The sequence below is a fragment of the Passer domesticus genome, chromosome Z (assembly GCF_036417665.1).
Source record: "Passer domesticus isolate bPasDom1 chromosome Z, bPasDom1.hap1, whole genome shotgun sequence".
Lineage (NCBI taxonomy): Eukaryota > Metazoa > Chordata > Aves > Passeriformes > Passeridae > Passer > Passer domesticus.
In genome coordinates this window covers 74785486-74798956 of record NC_087512.1, presented here as the reverse complement: position 1 = coordinate 74798956, position 13471 = coordinate 74785486, and the positions used below count along the sequence as shown (strand labels likewise).

The window sequence follows — 13471 nt, the reverse complement described above, 5'->3', positions numbered from 1 at the left end:
TTTTTTTTTTTAAGGAGGGAAAAAAAGAAAAAATAAGGAAAAAAGAAATAAAGACAAAAAGAAAAAAGCAGCTCAGGGTGTTTTTGATGCCAAACAACCATTGGCATCCTATTTCAGGGGCAGGAATAGCTTCTAATTCCTTCACTGCTTTCCTGCAGAGGCTGAGTAGTTAGGCATGGAGCAGCTGCTGAGCGTAGCAGGGGTATGTACCTAATCTGCTGCTTTTGCTGCTCTGTGGATGCTGCAGTGCAAACTGCTGTGTGTGGGACAATGAATTACCACATGCTGTTTTGTTGGGGCTTGGGGACAGCCTATGATGGCTGCTGTCAAGCACATTTGGACATGTGTTTGTTTTCAAGTTACATATTCACAAAAGGCTGTTGCTTAGGAAACACAGGTGTTTTGCTTTCTCTTGCCTCTGGAATGGCACTGTGCCCTCCTGTCATAGGATATTTGCACATAAGTTACCACTCCTATAGTCTCAGATACTCTTAACCACTGTGCAGTCCTCTATAAAGCTGTATTTATTAACTCCCAGTTTAATTAAGTACAAAATGTTTTACTGAAAAGGAAAGATGGATTTTTTACAATAAGGGAAAGCTGAAGGTTTGTTTTTGTTTTCCTTCCCTTTCAGTTACTGATTTCTGTTGTGTTTAATGCATGTTCCACACGCTGTGTAATCTTGCAGTGACCGGTAATGTACTAATGCAGTACATCTGCTTGATTGTGCTAGCTGCTCCCTTCAAAGTCTGACATTTTACAGCTCAGGATCCCTTCTTCTATTACTCACGCAGCAAAACTTCATTATGTGAAGTGCAGCTTCCTGTCTGATTCCTCAGTGATGACAGGGATTCTACAGCTGGCAGGACAGCCTCCTTTGCAGAGGAAAGCCATTAAATCCCAGCCTAGGACCTGCTTGCCATGTCTCCATTCATCAGGCTTGCATCAGCCCTTCTGGTTGGGCTCAGAGCAATGACTGTACCAAGCTGAGAGGCAGAAACCTTGGGTGCAGGAGTGTACCACCTGCTGCAGCAGGTGCCCTGCTGGCCTCCCAAGAGTGGGTTAGTTTTGCTGGTGTCATTTTCAGGTCTCTACAGCGTGTATGAAGCATGTGATTTCCTCCACATGTGCTGAATATAGCTTTTCCATCCACCCAATTGAATATGAGGACTTCTGACTAGCAAAGTTTTATGTGGATTTTAAAAAAGCAAATTTTAAAACTTAGAAGAGTGATTGCTTAACAGTCAGCACTGAGAAACTGGAGAATCTTGGAAGACTTTGAGAATTGTTCCTTGTAATCTTAAGTTCATCCCTTTATATTTTCTGATTTTATACATACCTACATGGCATATGATGGTGATGGTCTGTGGCCATCCTAGGTTTATGTGCTATTATATCTCTGGTGTTGCTTCGAGGTGACAGCAAAGCAGAGCACCATTACTGTGAGTGTTGGATGAATAAAGTTGTGTGAATAAAATAAATATAAGATGTCTGTTTGCTTCTTTGTTTGTCCCTTCTCCCCCTAAAACCCCCACATTTTTAACAGCATATATGCAAACAGTAGTAAGCACTAGGACTTCCAAACACAGAGGAAAGAGTACAGTGAGGAAGTGATTAACAAGATTACTGCCAGAGAGCAACACCCAGTAGTGGAGAAATGGGGTGTGTAGTCAGTGTCGTGTTCATCCACTGGTAATGCCTGCAAGCAATGGGATACTGTTTTTAATGGATACATGGATGTTATACCTGTGACAGATGCAACCACGGGCCATGGTTGCAAAATAGACCAGGCAGGGGCAGCACATGTGAAGGGGCTTGGCACATTCCAGCTCCAGCAGACATGGCTCCTGCTTTTGGGGCTGATGGTAAGCAGACCTCTCCATGTCTGTGGGAGACGGAAGGCTGCTCTGAGGCAGCTCTGGGGCAGAATTAGGCTTTTCTGTATTCTTCACACGGTTACATTTGAATATTCATATTTTGTTAGACTGACTTGACTTTAACATTCCAACCGTTTCCATACCCTACCCCTAGATTTCAAAGCCAACTGCAATTTTTCAAGCGCATGCTTCCTGAGGAACGCCTTTACTCTTTGCAGTCGCTGTCTTTACGGGGGGATATCGAGCACGGTGCCTCACACACACCTGCTGCCCTGCCTCGCCCTGCGGGGTCTGCAGCCTCGCTCGCTGCCCTGGCAGCGGAACTGCTTTTTTATTTGCTTTAAAGTTTGCAATAGCAGCGAGAAAAGCTGCCAAATGCCATGTCGAGGCGGGTGCGAGTTTTAGGAGAGGTGCGTGTGCCATCTAGAGGAAGCGCGGCCGCCGGAGGGGAGAGAGGGGACGGGACGCGCCGCGCTGCGGCTTTGAAGCAAGCTGAAACAATCATGGGGACCCGCAAAAAGACCCCCAGCACTCATCAAAGATTGAATCCCTTCGGGAAACCCCAGTAAATGGTGTGCTATACCTCTGTGTTTGCAAAGTTTTAGCATATCTCTAGGAAAAAACACTCAGAATGCGGAATTCTTTTCTATTCCAGTAAACAAGGGAATGCCTGTTTGAGAATTTTAGTAGCCCTGGAATTTATTAATACTGTCCTGTTCCTAAGATGCAGCAAGAAACAGCTCCGACATGGCAAAAAAAGAGTTCATCCTTCCTTCTTGCCATGTCTTTGTTTATTGAGTATCACACAATCTGAGGCTTCTGGCATATATCAGCTTTCATCAGTAGACAGAAAGCTCAGTAATGGTTGTTTGTGAGGATGTTAGCAAGAGCAAGAGACAGAACCTCATAACCTCATTCCCTGTATCCCAGATCCTGTAGGGCAGCAAAAAAAACCCCCAACTTTTTCAACCATGCCAGAGAGATGAATCTGTGTGGCATGACATTTCCTGCCGGAAAGAAACCCACAAATACTGCAGGTGTGAATCTTCAGGCACTGCCACAACTGCAGAGCAAGATTTCAGTGTGGCAGTCATTGCCTGGCAAGGTCAGCTGTATATTTTCGAATCACATGTTTTAATGAATTTACCTTGTTAAAGGAAACTGTCCCATCCCAGGGCCTTATATTAAAGTTGAAGGAGGAGAGAGGAAGTAAGGTTTTGTTAATTCAAAGTCTCTTACTTGGAGACAAGTACAAGCTGAGGCACAGTGAAATTGATTTGTGATTTTTGCTGCAAAATGTACAGACAACCAGCTTGTTATGTTAGATAACTTTCTCCTGAATTTGTTGTCACATTAGAAGATTTCTAAATTGAAACTATTATGACTCAATGGCTTTAAAGAACTGAAAATTTTCCCCAAAACTCATTGCCATATTGCTTGAAAAAAAATCTTGAATAATAGTTAATATGTAGTACAGTCTATTCATATTTTGACATCTATAATGACTTCTCTGATAAGTAACTAATACTAGGGGATGACTAACAAGTATCAGTGTATATTTGACTTGGTTTTATCAGTGACCTCATTTGAATGACATCAACCTCATGACAAGGGTTCCGTTCAAAAGGACACTTTAGTGGCTCAGTGGCTCTTTGATACCATGAGTTTTCCAAATGTTTACTTCAAATTGCAAACCAATTAACAACAAGGAATGTGAAGTACTTTGTCCTGTAGGTACTTCCCTTGCTCACTGTCAGAAGCTGAGGAAGGTGTAAAAACAGAAGAGCAGGCTCAGGTGACAACTCGTGACTTGTATTCTTGTGCGTGACACTTTCCAACTGGCACAAATGTGATGAAGCTTCTCCATCTGCATAAGAAGAGCAAGCAGGCTCCCCTCACCCCCACCAATTTACTCTGCCTATGTAATGAGGTCACTGTCCACCGGGACAGGCCAGATCTGCAGCTGCTCAGTATCACCCTGTGCAGCAGCACAGTACCTGCATCTGGGACACTGCACAGCAGCAAGAAGCAATACTGGGCAGTTGTTCTTGCAAATGCAGGTACCTTGTGACAGCATCCTGACATTCTAGGACATCGCTGCGCACACACAGACCACAAACATACTTGCACTACCTTGGACCTACCTGGCTTGCTTATTGAAGTCAAAGTGCTTCTCATTGCCAAGTATTTCATCATGCTTCTGCTGTATTCATTGCTTCTCATACCCACATAAGGCAAAATCAATGTAAAGCAAGTCTGAGAGCATGGACACACCAGTGGTTCCTCCCTGTGTGCAGCATAGAGTCTGTCTTCTGTTGTGTGTAGGGCAGACTTAAAGTTCAGCTTCCTGCTGCAGAGAAGAAAAATGCAGCCTCCCCAGCAAGACAAGGTGACAGATTCACTTCTTAGAAGAGAATGTAGGATAAATTAACTTCTTAGAATATGAGTGGTCAAGTCACGAGTAAAGGAGTCATCAGAAGAGGTGGTTACAAACTGTATTTCTTCCCAGAACTTTTTTGTCAGATGACATTGCAGATGGAGTCATCTCTGGGTCAGGTTTAATATTAGAAATTAGACTGGGAGGTGGGGATGGAAGGTGGGGGATTGGAGTGTCCCTTAACAGACAGAAGGCTTTCCACACAGGGAAATGGGGTTCTTCTATTAATCTATCCTGGGTCCTGCATCAGCAGGCAGAGTTTTCAACTCAGTCACTTTGATCCTATATTTTCCTGGAAAGAAGACAGTTTTGACACTGGTCAGTTCACTTCATTATTTCCAAGAACAACTCATGGGCCAATAGGGAATTTAGCAGCCTAGAAGAGGTGCTCACTAGGAACTGAGGTTGGAGTTTGGTTTTATTTTGATTTGCAGGAACAAAAGAGACAAAACTCAGCAGAGAAGTAAATTAAAATTACATTCATTTTGAAGTCTAAGTAATGCTTTCTATTTGTACCATGTTTGGTTTCAGCAAGCCAGACTTGCTTCTGCAAGCAAGATATGTGGGGCCTTTTAGGACTGTAAGGAAAAAAACCAAAAATTGCAGGAAATGTTTTTTGCAAGATCAGTGGCATAATTATCTCTAGGTCTGTGTGCATCTCAAAGGTAGTTTCTTAAATGAATATGTATTAAGTAAAAATATTTTCAAGGGCATCCACAGCTCCCATTTAAAATACACAATGGCTGATCTTGAAAAAAAACCCCAAATTCACAGGGAAATGCCATAAAGAAACAAATGCTTTAAAGCACCTTTACACATACAGACATAATTTCTTTACTTTCTATTCTGAAAAAGAACCAATTGCACACTATAGTAAATGGGATTAATTATGAAAATCTGCTATGGACAAAAATATTTACTTATCCCTGACTGGTAATGTTTAGCAACATGGGGTGGTTTAAAAATAATTAAGAATTTAAGGAAAAAAAAAGGGTTGTGCATCAAACACCAAACTTAATATTACACACAGTGTATCTGCAAAGTGTGACTAAAGGTGAAACATTTTTTAAATACCTCTGATAATGAAAAGATTTGTTGTAAAATATGTCTTAGATGGCTTGAATAAAATACTCATTGTATGTGCACAAAACCACTTTATTCAGCAGTAATTCTTGGATTTAGCCCTTGATGGGGTTGAGGTGCAGGAGGAGTGAAGGATTTGACAGCAGGGGAGCTGGAATCCATAACAAACACCTTTTTAACATAGGGCCATAACCACAATGTGATTTGGAATGGGAGAGCTGAATTTGATTATTTTTTTTCTGAGTGCCTGGAGTTACCACCACATGTGCTAATATTCTCATTTAAAAATGTCTTTAATGTGCAAGATGTTGAGGACAGATACTGCACCACGAAACTGCATGGCAGGTTTCACTTCGAGATTTGAGAATTCCCTTTTGTTAAGTGATCACACAGCACAGGGTGTTGTCTTCTCTCTTTCTGTCAGCAATTATGTCCTACTGTGTTTCCTCATTCTTTGCTGATTTGTACATGCTCAGGGCTTCTGGAAAGTCAGCCTTGCAAGCACTCAGAAGAATGATCAAATACCCTTACCAGATGCTTTTGGAAAAGCTGCACATAACAATTTTGTTCCTGATTCCCAGCATGACAGTCTGTCTCACTTTTGCTCATTCATACTCTGAAAAACATCTGAAAACAAAGAACTTAAAATTTGTCACAGTGAATAGCAAACAAGAAAGAAGTTGCTTTTTGCATGCTTACTTTAAAAGTCATCAGCTATTTTTTAAAAAAAATTGTGTTTCTGAGGCATACATTAAAGCCCTTTTGCTCTGTAAAACTTTCTTCTCATACATTCTTGTTCTGAAATGGTGTGCTTTTTATCTCTCTGATAATTTCTTATCTTTCTTCTTTTTGCTGTTCTTTTTTTATGTGGCACACGTGGTGGTTCAGCTGGAAAGAGAGAAACTTCAAAAAGTATAAATTAGATTATAGATCATAAAAGCCCTAAATATTATTTGGAATAGCAAGTTTTGGCCCTTCTTTCCAGAGAAACAACCTTACCTGTTGCTTTAAAAATCTCCCAGTCCAACTGAAACCCCATTTTTTCACCCATTTTAGATACACCTGTAGTCCAGCCAGGATTGTTAAAAGCTGCATCACTCAGTGGGCAGATTACAACATGACTTACACCAAACCTACCTTCTTTTTCATTTGGGTGGTTTCAGTGAAGATGAGTGGTACTTTTTGTGCACCTTTGTGTTGCTTACTGGCTGATACATCCCAATCAGAGGGACCGGAACTCGTACGTTTCCTTGTTTCTGTTGGCACCTGGGATTGCAATGATAGCTGAGTAAATACTGTGACAATCTTGTACTGGATAGCTAGTTTTGATGTATGTATGTGTCAAGAAGAATCACTTCCTGTGGTGAGTAAAACATGTTAAGGCTGTGCTCGTGGGTAAAGTGGAAGTGCAGACCACCAGCTGGTGTAAACCCTGGTGGAAGCTAACACAGGCCTAGCCTAATGGGGCCTAGCTAGGCACCCAGCCCAATGTTTCCCACTTCCAGATTTTATATATCACCTCTAAAGCGTAAAGTTTGGGAAGACAGAACCTACAATTCCATTTCTCTGTTTTTTCTGGTTAAAGTGTCATAGACATATTTCTATGTGTCAGGAAAGGCATCTTAAATAGAAAAAAGACACCTTCAAAACCAACTCATACTGTAGGGGCTTAGAGCATTATTGCTTGTGGGTCATTCTACTTGATTTTGCCATGAAGAGACAACAATTAGATAGTAATGAAACAAAGTCCACCAGTTGCTGGATGAAATTCAATTCTTGCAGATTAGTCTTTAGCCTTCTGCAACCTGGTGAAAACTGTGGTCCTGTGAATTTGGAATTGCTGTCAGACTTCCTTAAGCAGTAACACACATGCTGGAGGGACATGTACGTCATCTTGACACAGCCCACTCTGTTCCTGTTTCTGTCGTCCTCAGAAAGAGAGCTGGCTTTCATTTCCCAGCTTTTCCATCTGGCTGTCATTTGAAAATGAACACGGTAAGGTGTCGTGGTAATTTCAGTGCCAAAATTATATTTTTGTGACGCTTGCTTACACATTTTTTAGACTTAGAGGTTAAGGTTAAAGACCTTGGAGGTCCTTTGCTGTTCCTCTCTCCAAGTCCCTAGGTTCAATGACAGTGCCTCTGGTACTGAAAGGAAAGGCTCCATCAGGAAAGGAGACAGGTTCCTGTTTTCATAAAGTGGAGCAGCATCTCTGGGAGAGATTAAAATATTTCAGGCTGTTTAACTTCTAACTCTGTCTCTGATTTGTGGGGAAAATAATGGATTTTTTTTTACATGTCTAAGGATCTTTATGTGGCTATGATTTGTAAGCTGAAACAGCAAGGTGTTCAACAATGAGAAAACACTGATGCCCTGTAGGAGGGGTATGAACAACATGAGGACCAGCAGGGGCCAGCTTGAGTTGAAATAGCTTCTCATATATCCTGACAGACTAAAGAATTTCCTTCCAGAAAAAAAAAAATAATGCAAGTTAGGACAATAGAAAGAAACATAAAATCAACAAAGTATAAACTGAAATTAGGATTTGTAGAAATTCTGAAGTATAAATGCTGTAATTATAAGAACTGATAGTAAGGTTTTCTAGTACAGCAGAAACAGAGAGACTAAAAACCAATCAGAGACTTTTTTAGCTTATTAGAAGATAGAGAAACCCTGATACTGTACATTCACCCTTTCATTTTACAATGATTTTTCCTGAGTAAGTTTGTAGACATATACTCCATGCTTATTATCTTCAAGCAATAGAGATATTGCAAAAGACAATTCCTATGAAATAAATAAACACTCTGTTTAACAGTACATGTCAGGTAAGAAGACAAAAAGGTAGATAGGGGTTGGCACTGAGTTTCAGCTTGAACTGAAACTCATTCTTTATTCTGTAGCATTAAACAAACTCCTGAATTTGAATTAATTTTGTTAGTTGCATATACTTATTCTCCTTTGAGAGGAGTTGGAAGAATTAGCAAGGAATTTGTAAATATCTTTGCTCTCTCGTTCTTTGTGTTGAAAGACATGATTTTTGGAAGAGATGGAGTCTTATCTCAAGAATTTTTTTCTGTAAATTTCCATGAGGAAATCACAACCGTCCCTAATTTTCTCATCTATTGGGAAGTCTCCAAACACCATTGGAGAAGTAACCAGCAATTTAGCCATTTCTGACCAGATTTATTCCAGAACTTCACAGATTTATTTGTACTCTGGTTTATTTCATACCATAACTCAGTTACAATTCTTCATGCAATTCCTTATGAAAGAATTACAAAATTCTGACTACAAAATAGGAAAGAGTCTCTTAGGTTACAGAGCTCCAGATGTTTCTCTCAGAAGATTTGGGCATGAGATCAGTCACTCGTGTGATGGGCTGTCAGCCATCAATCTCCACACTTCCTGCGAACAGCAGCACCTGGGCAGTTTTACTGCCATGCTCGTAGGTGCACTGGTTTGCCTTGGCAGTGGTGGCATGCTAAATGGAATTCAGACTGCATTGTTACAGCCACAACAGACACAGGGTTAAGAGTGTGTATTCTTAACCTTTTACCCTCCAAATTTTTGAAAATTATAGTCATAAAAGGACTTGAAAGTTTGGGTGTTGCAAGCTCTTGCTACCTATGGGTTCAGCATAGGGAGAGTTTTTATTCTGCCCTTCTGTCAGAGAAGGGGTTGTGCATATGAGCTAGGTTTCAGTGTTGATTAACAGGTGATGTGGAAAGAATCATGTTTGCCTCATGACATGCCTCATGTCATGAGGCAAACATGAAAGAAAGGGAGGGAGGTAGCTGTCAGGTGATTTTACTGGAGAGGTTCAGCAACCAAATGCATCTCAGCAGAAGTTACCATGGATTAGTATGTACCAGTGTGAAGAGCAAATCTTGCTTTTCTTTTTCAGCTGCAATGTAGATGTACCTGTCACCTTCTTTATCTCCACAGAGTTTTACAGCACCATTAATTCCTTCTCCTTCTTACCTGCTATCCCAGCTTCATTGCAATCTGTCATCATACCTGAAACAATTAGCATGTCACATGCTGAGTTCTATTCATATTGGCTAGAAGACACGGCTGAGATCCAAAATTTTTGAGGCATATGTTGAGGCACAGCCATACAAATCTGGGACAAATGAGGGTTTCATGGAATCAAAGAACCATGGAATCAAAGAACCATGGAATCAAAGAACCATTTCAAAGAATCAAAGAACCCAAACCAAGAATGGTTTGGGTTGGAAGAGACTTTCAAGACATTGTAGTTTCTTCTCTAGTCAGAGGAAGGGACACCTTCCAATAGACCAAGTTGCTCAAAACTGCATCCAAACTGTCCTTGAACACTTCCAACGAGGAGGGATCTACAATTTCTCTGTAGATACCTGTGTCTGTATCTCACCACTCTCACAGTAAAGAATTTCTTCCCAATAGCTAATCTAAATGTACTCTCTTTTAATTTAAAGCCATTCCTCCTTGTCCTGTCACCACATGCCCTTGAAAAATAATCCCTCTTCAGCTTTCCAGTAGCCCCCTTTAGTTAGTGGAGGGTGTTATAAGGTCTCCCTGAACCTTCTCCTCTCCAGACTGAACAATCTCAGTTTTTTCAGCCTTTCCTAGTAGGAGAGGTGCTCCATTCCTCTGATCAACTTGGTGATGTCCTTTGGACTTGCTCCATTAGGCTGATGACCTTCCTTACTTAGGGGGTCCTAGAGCTGTAAGTTCTGTGTGGTTCTCACGTCTGGTCTCATGTCTAATTCCCTTACTAACACCCATTTAAAAATTTGATGAAGCCTTGAGCTGGAGTAACAGGATGCAGAACTTGAAACAGTGTTACAAATTACCTGGGAATCGACCCAAGTCCAAAAATTTTCTTTTACATTTTAGAAGCAAAATGGTGACAGTTACATTTTACTTGTATTCACTGTAGAAGGTCTTTCCTCTATGAGGGGTTTTTTTGCAATGTTATCTAACTTGAGTTTTGGGTTGCACACATGTTAATGCACTCATAATTTGCCTCAGGGGCAAAATGACTAAGATGTGCACCTGAAAAAAAAATAGAAGTTGATACAAGACTGATACTAAAATTAAAGAAATAGATATATAATCAGGTCAACCCTGTAAAATATATCTGACTTGCCAAACCCAGCCTTACAGCTTTTAGAACTCTGTAGGGGACATTTGGGTGAATTTTTTCCTGTTGTGAACCAGATGGGTTTTTGAATAGTGTCAATTTATTGTTTTTCACTTTCAGCTGCTATGCTAACCTCCTTTATAAGAATTGTGTTGGGTGAACACCTCTGGAGAGGAAATAAGAATATTCCTCACTTCAAAAGCAACTGAATGTGCTCAAGGAAATATGGGCCTAGACACTGAGGGGTGCCCTGATACCTGTCTAGACCCAGAGGAATGAGCAGGGAACCTTGATACTGAAGAGAGAAGGATACATCCATAAAGTTCTAAAGGGTACTCTAATGGTGAGGCAATTGGAAGAAAAATGTCTCAGCAAGTTTATCTCAAAGCTCTGGTAATCTTGAAATACCATCAGATATAGGGCAGCTGAGACTGGTAAGACTTCATCCTTTCAGATCTTCCTCCCATGTTTACAAAATACAAACCAATTGTATATCACCACTTATTGCTGGGCCAATGGTGTTAGAGTAATGTTCAGTCATTACTGGATCATAGAAGCACCTAAACCCCTGATGAAGACTTTACATGGTAGGTGCCAGATAGACAATTCACCAAAGCCAGTGACCTGGTGAGGCACCTCTAGGAAATATCTGCAGAGGAGGCAGTTTCAGGAGGTAGAAGACTCTAAAAGCTTCCAAACAACTGGAAAAGTGCATCTCTTCACAGCTCACAGCCACTGATTTCTCCTGAAGCTAGACAGAGAAGCAGGGTTTGATGATACCTTTTAGGTTCTGTCTTTCTTCCTTCTCTGTCCAAATATTGACCAGAAGTGTGAAAAAACACTGTTCAGCTCTTCTTACTTCACCTGATTTTAACTGAATCTTGAAATAGATATTTGTTTTCCTTAAATGTCTCCTTTTGAATGTTCTCCGCTTTGTTCAGGATATGGAGAATCTTGATGTTGTCCCACCCTGTGCTCTTATTCTCACTTCTGATATTGTGTTGTATTTTGCTTCTCCAGGAAAAGGGTGAAAAACTGGAAAACATTGGTTCTCATCTCTATTTCTTGGCTCTCCTTGCTGCTGTGAAATTAGCATTTCAGTATTAAATACTGATTAACATTATTATTTAAGCTGTGTTTTTTTCCTGATGCAAACACCCACAGTTTGCATGCCTCCTATAAAAATATAACTTCATCACTTCTCCAGTGCCACAGCGCATGTGTAGTAAGACTGTGTGAGGGAATACATGTAATGTTCCCAAATATGTCTATCACAGAAGAGTTAACTTTCTCTTTCTCTATGCATATGCTGCTTCTGAGTCTTATGCAGAGTTCCTGAAGTCTGTGTTCGTTTTAGCTAAACTGATTTCTGTTTGTCCTGTTTTAGAAATTTGGGTCCAAAAGCTTTGCTGACTACAGAGAATCAGAAAGGAGGAAATTCACTTGTTCATGTTTTCCCTAAAATATTCTTCCCTAAATGACTTGAGTAAAGTTACAGAGTTTAATGGCAACAGAAGCAAGGACTCATGGGTACTGTAAATATTCAGTGTTGGCTTGTGTTACCTGATGAGAAGATTCTTCTGGGAATAAACTGTGAGGTAGTCTTTTCATTTGTCTTTGTTCTGGGAGAAAACCAGATGAAACATTTCTCATTTGTTTGCTTTCTGGGTATGTCCACCACTGAATCAGTTTACATATTTGTTTCAGTTTTGAGAGTTAAGAAGCTTCTAGTGATCTTTGCAAAATTAAAACTTTTGCCTGATAAAAAATACTTTTAAAATGTATCAAAGAGGTATGTATGTTTCATATATATCTTGCTGTGTATATTTTCACAGCAAAGTGTGAAAGAGGAAGTTGCAGAGGTGGATAGATTTAAAGGGATTTGCTCTTTAAAACATTGAATGGGAGAACTCATGGGCTGTTTTAGTCATCCATGTGTCAGTGAAGCTATTACACACAAAGACCACAACCAGATGACCAGACTTTCTCTTTTACAATGCAGTTATTCCTCTCTCTTTCTGACCTGTGCCCCACACACAGCACTATCAATGTGGGACAAACCTGCAGTGCCATTACCCCTTCCTCAGGAAGTTCTTTATGTAGATGCTTTTTCTAAGCACAGGCCAGTACAATGTCCACGTTGTAGACAACTTGGTAGACAACTCTAAAAAAAAAATCATTGTTTCTCAGCTGAACCACTTTATTGTCCATCAGGCTGCTATTCCTGGTGATGTCATACAAGGGTTGGTGTGCAGAGTCTCCCGGGCACGAGGTCAGTCCTGGGAGAAATTATGGGTTTGCACCACCTTATTTGAGGAGCTATACAAACACAGACATAGTTTCGAGTAACTGTTTGGGCAGAAGAGAAGAGATATGGGTGGGAAGGGAGGGCATGAGAAGTAGGAGCTGGAATCTGTGGAGGGAGCATACACAATGAGGACAGCAAGGCTGTTTTTTCTGTTTTATACATACTTCATTTATACAAGCATGCCAAACATGTTCACATCTCTGCCAATTTCAAAAAGATCTCAAAATTCCCACCTGCTGCCTGTTCCTTGGGACTGTAAAATAAAAAGCTGTCCCAGCCTCCTGTCTCCAGAAGCCATATTGTCTGAGCGATGGACTGCTGTCCATGTTTTTGAATTTCCCCAGCACACACAATTTTACCCCAGAGTAGTAGAATTGGAACATTTCTGGTTCTGGTCCCTCCTCTGCACTACTTCTCACTGTTTTATCTTGTTTCTTCTGCCTTTGTTGAGAGGGTACTAGCATGCTTGCCTTCCTCCCAGCAGACCTGAGTTGTAACACGTCCTTGAAAGGCTGTAGGGTGCTGACTCAGGGCTGGTGGCTGCACCACTTTGTATCAGTGTTGACATTACCCATGTAGATGGGTGGAAAATTACATCAGTGTGCTGGGCCGGTTATAAAGGCATGAGTTTTAACAGC

General features: G+C 40.7%; 1 long non-coding RNA gene across 4 annotated transcripts; it reads right to left on the bottom strand.

Annotated features, from left to right (window-relative positions):
- Positions 1–4052: 4052 nt before the first annotated feature.
- Positions 4053–10150, bottom strand: LOC135290760 (uncharacterized). 4 transcript variants are annotated; one of them, XR_010353554.1, is made up of 3 exons: positions 9418–10150; positions 6097–6663; positions 4053–6024 (listed from the first exon to the last, which is right to left on the bottom strand). It is a non-coding gene; the product is annotated as an uncharacterized LOC135290760 (long non-coding RNA). The 4 variants fall into 4 exon arrangements; XR_010353555.1 differs by having other exon boundaries at positions 6148–6663; positions 9418–10145; XR_010353556.1 differs by having other exon boundaries at positions 4053–6300; positions 6535–6663; positions 9418–9607.
- Positions 10151–13471: the final 3321 nt, after the last annotated feature.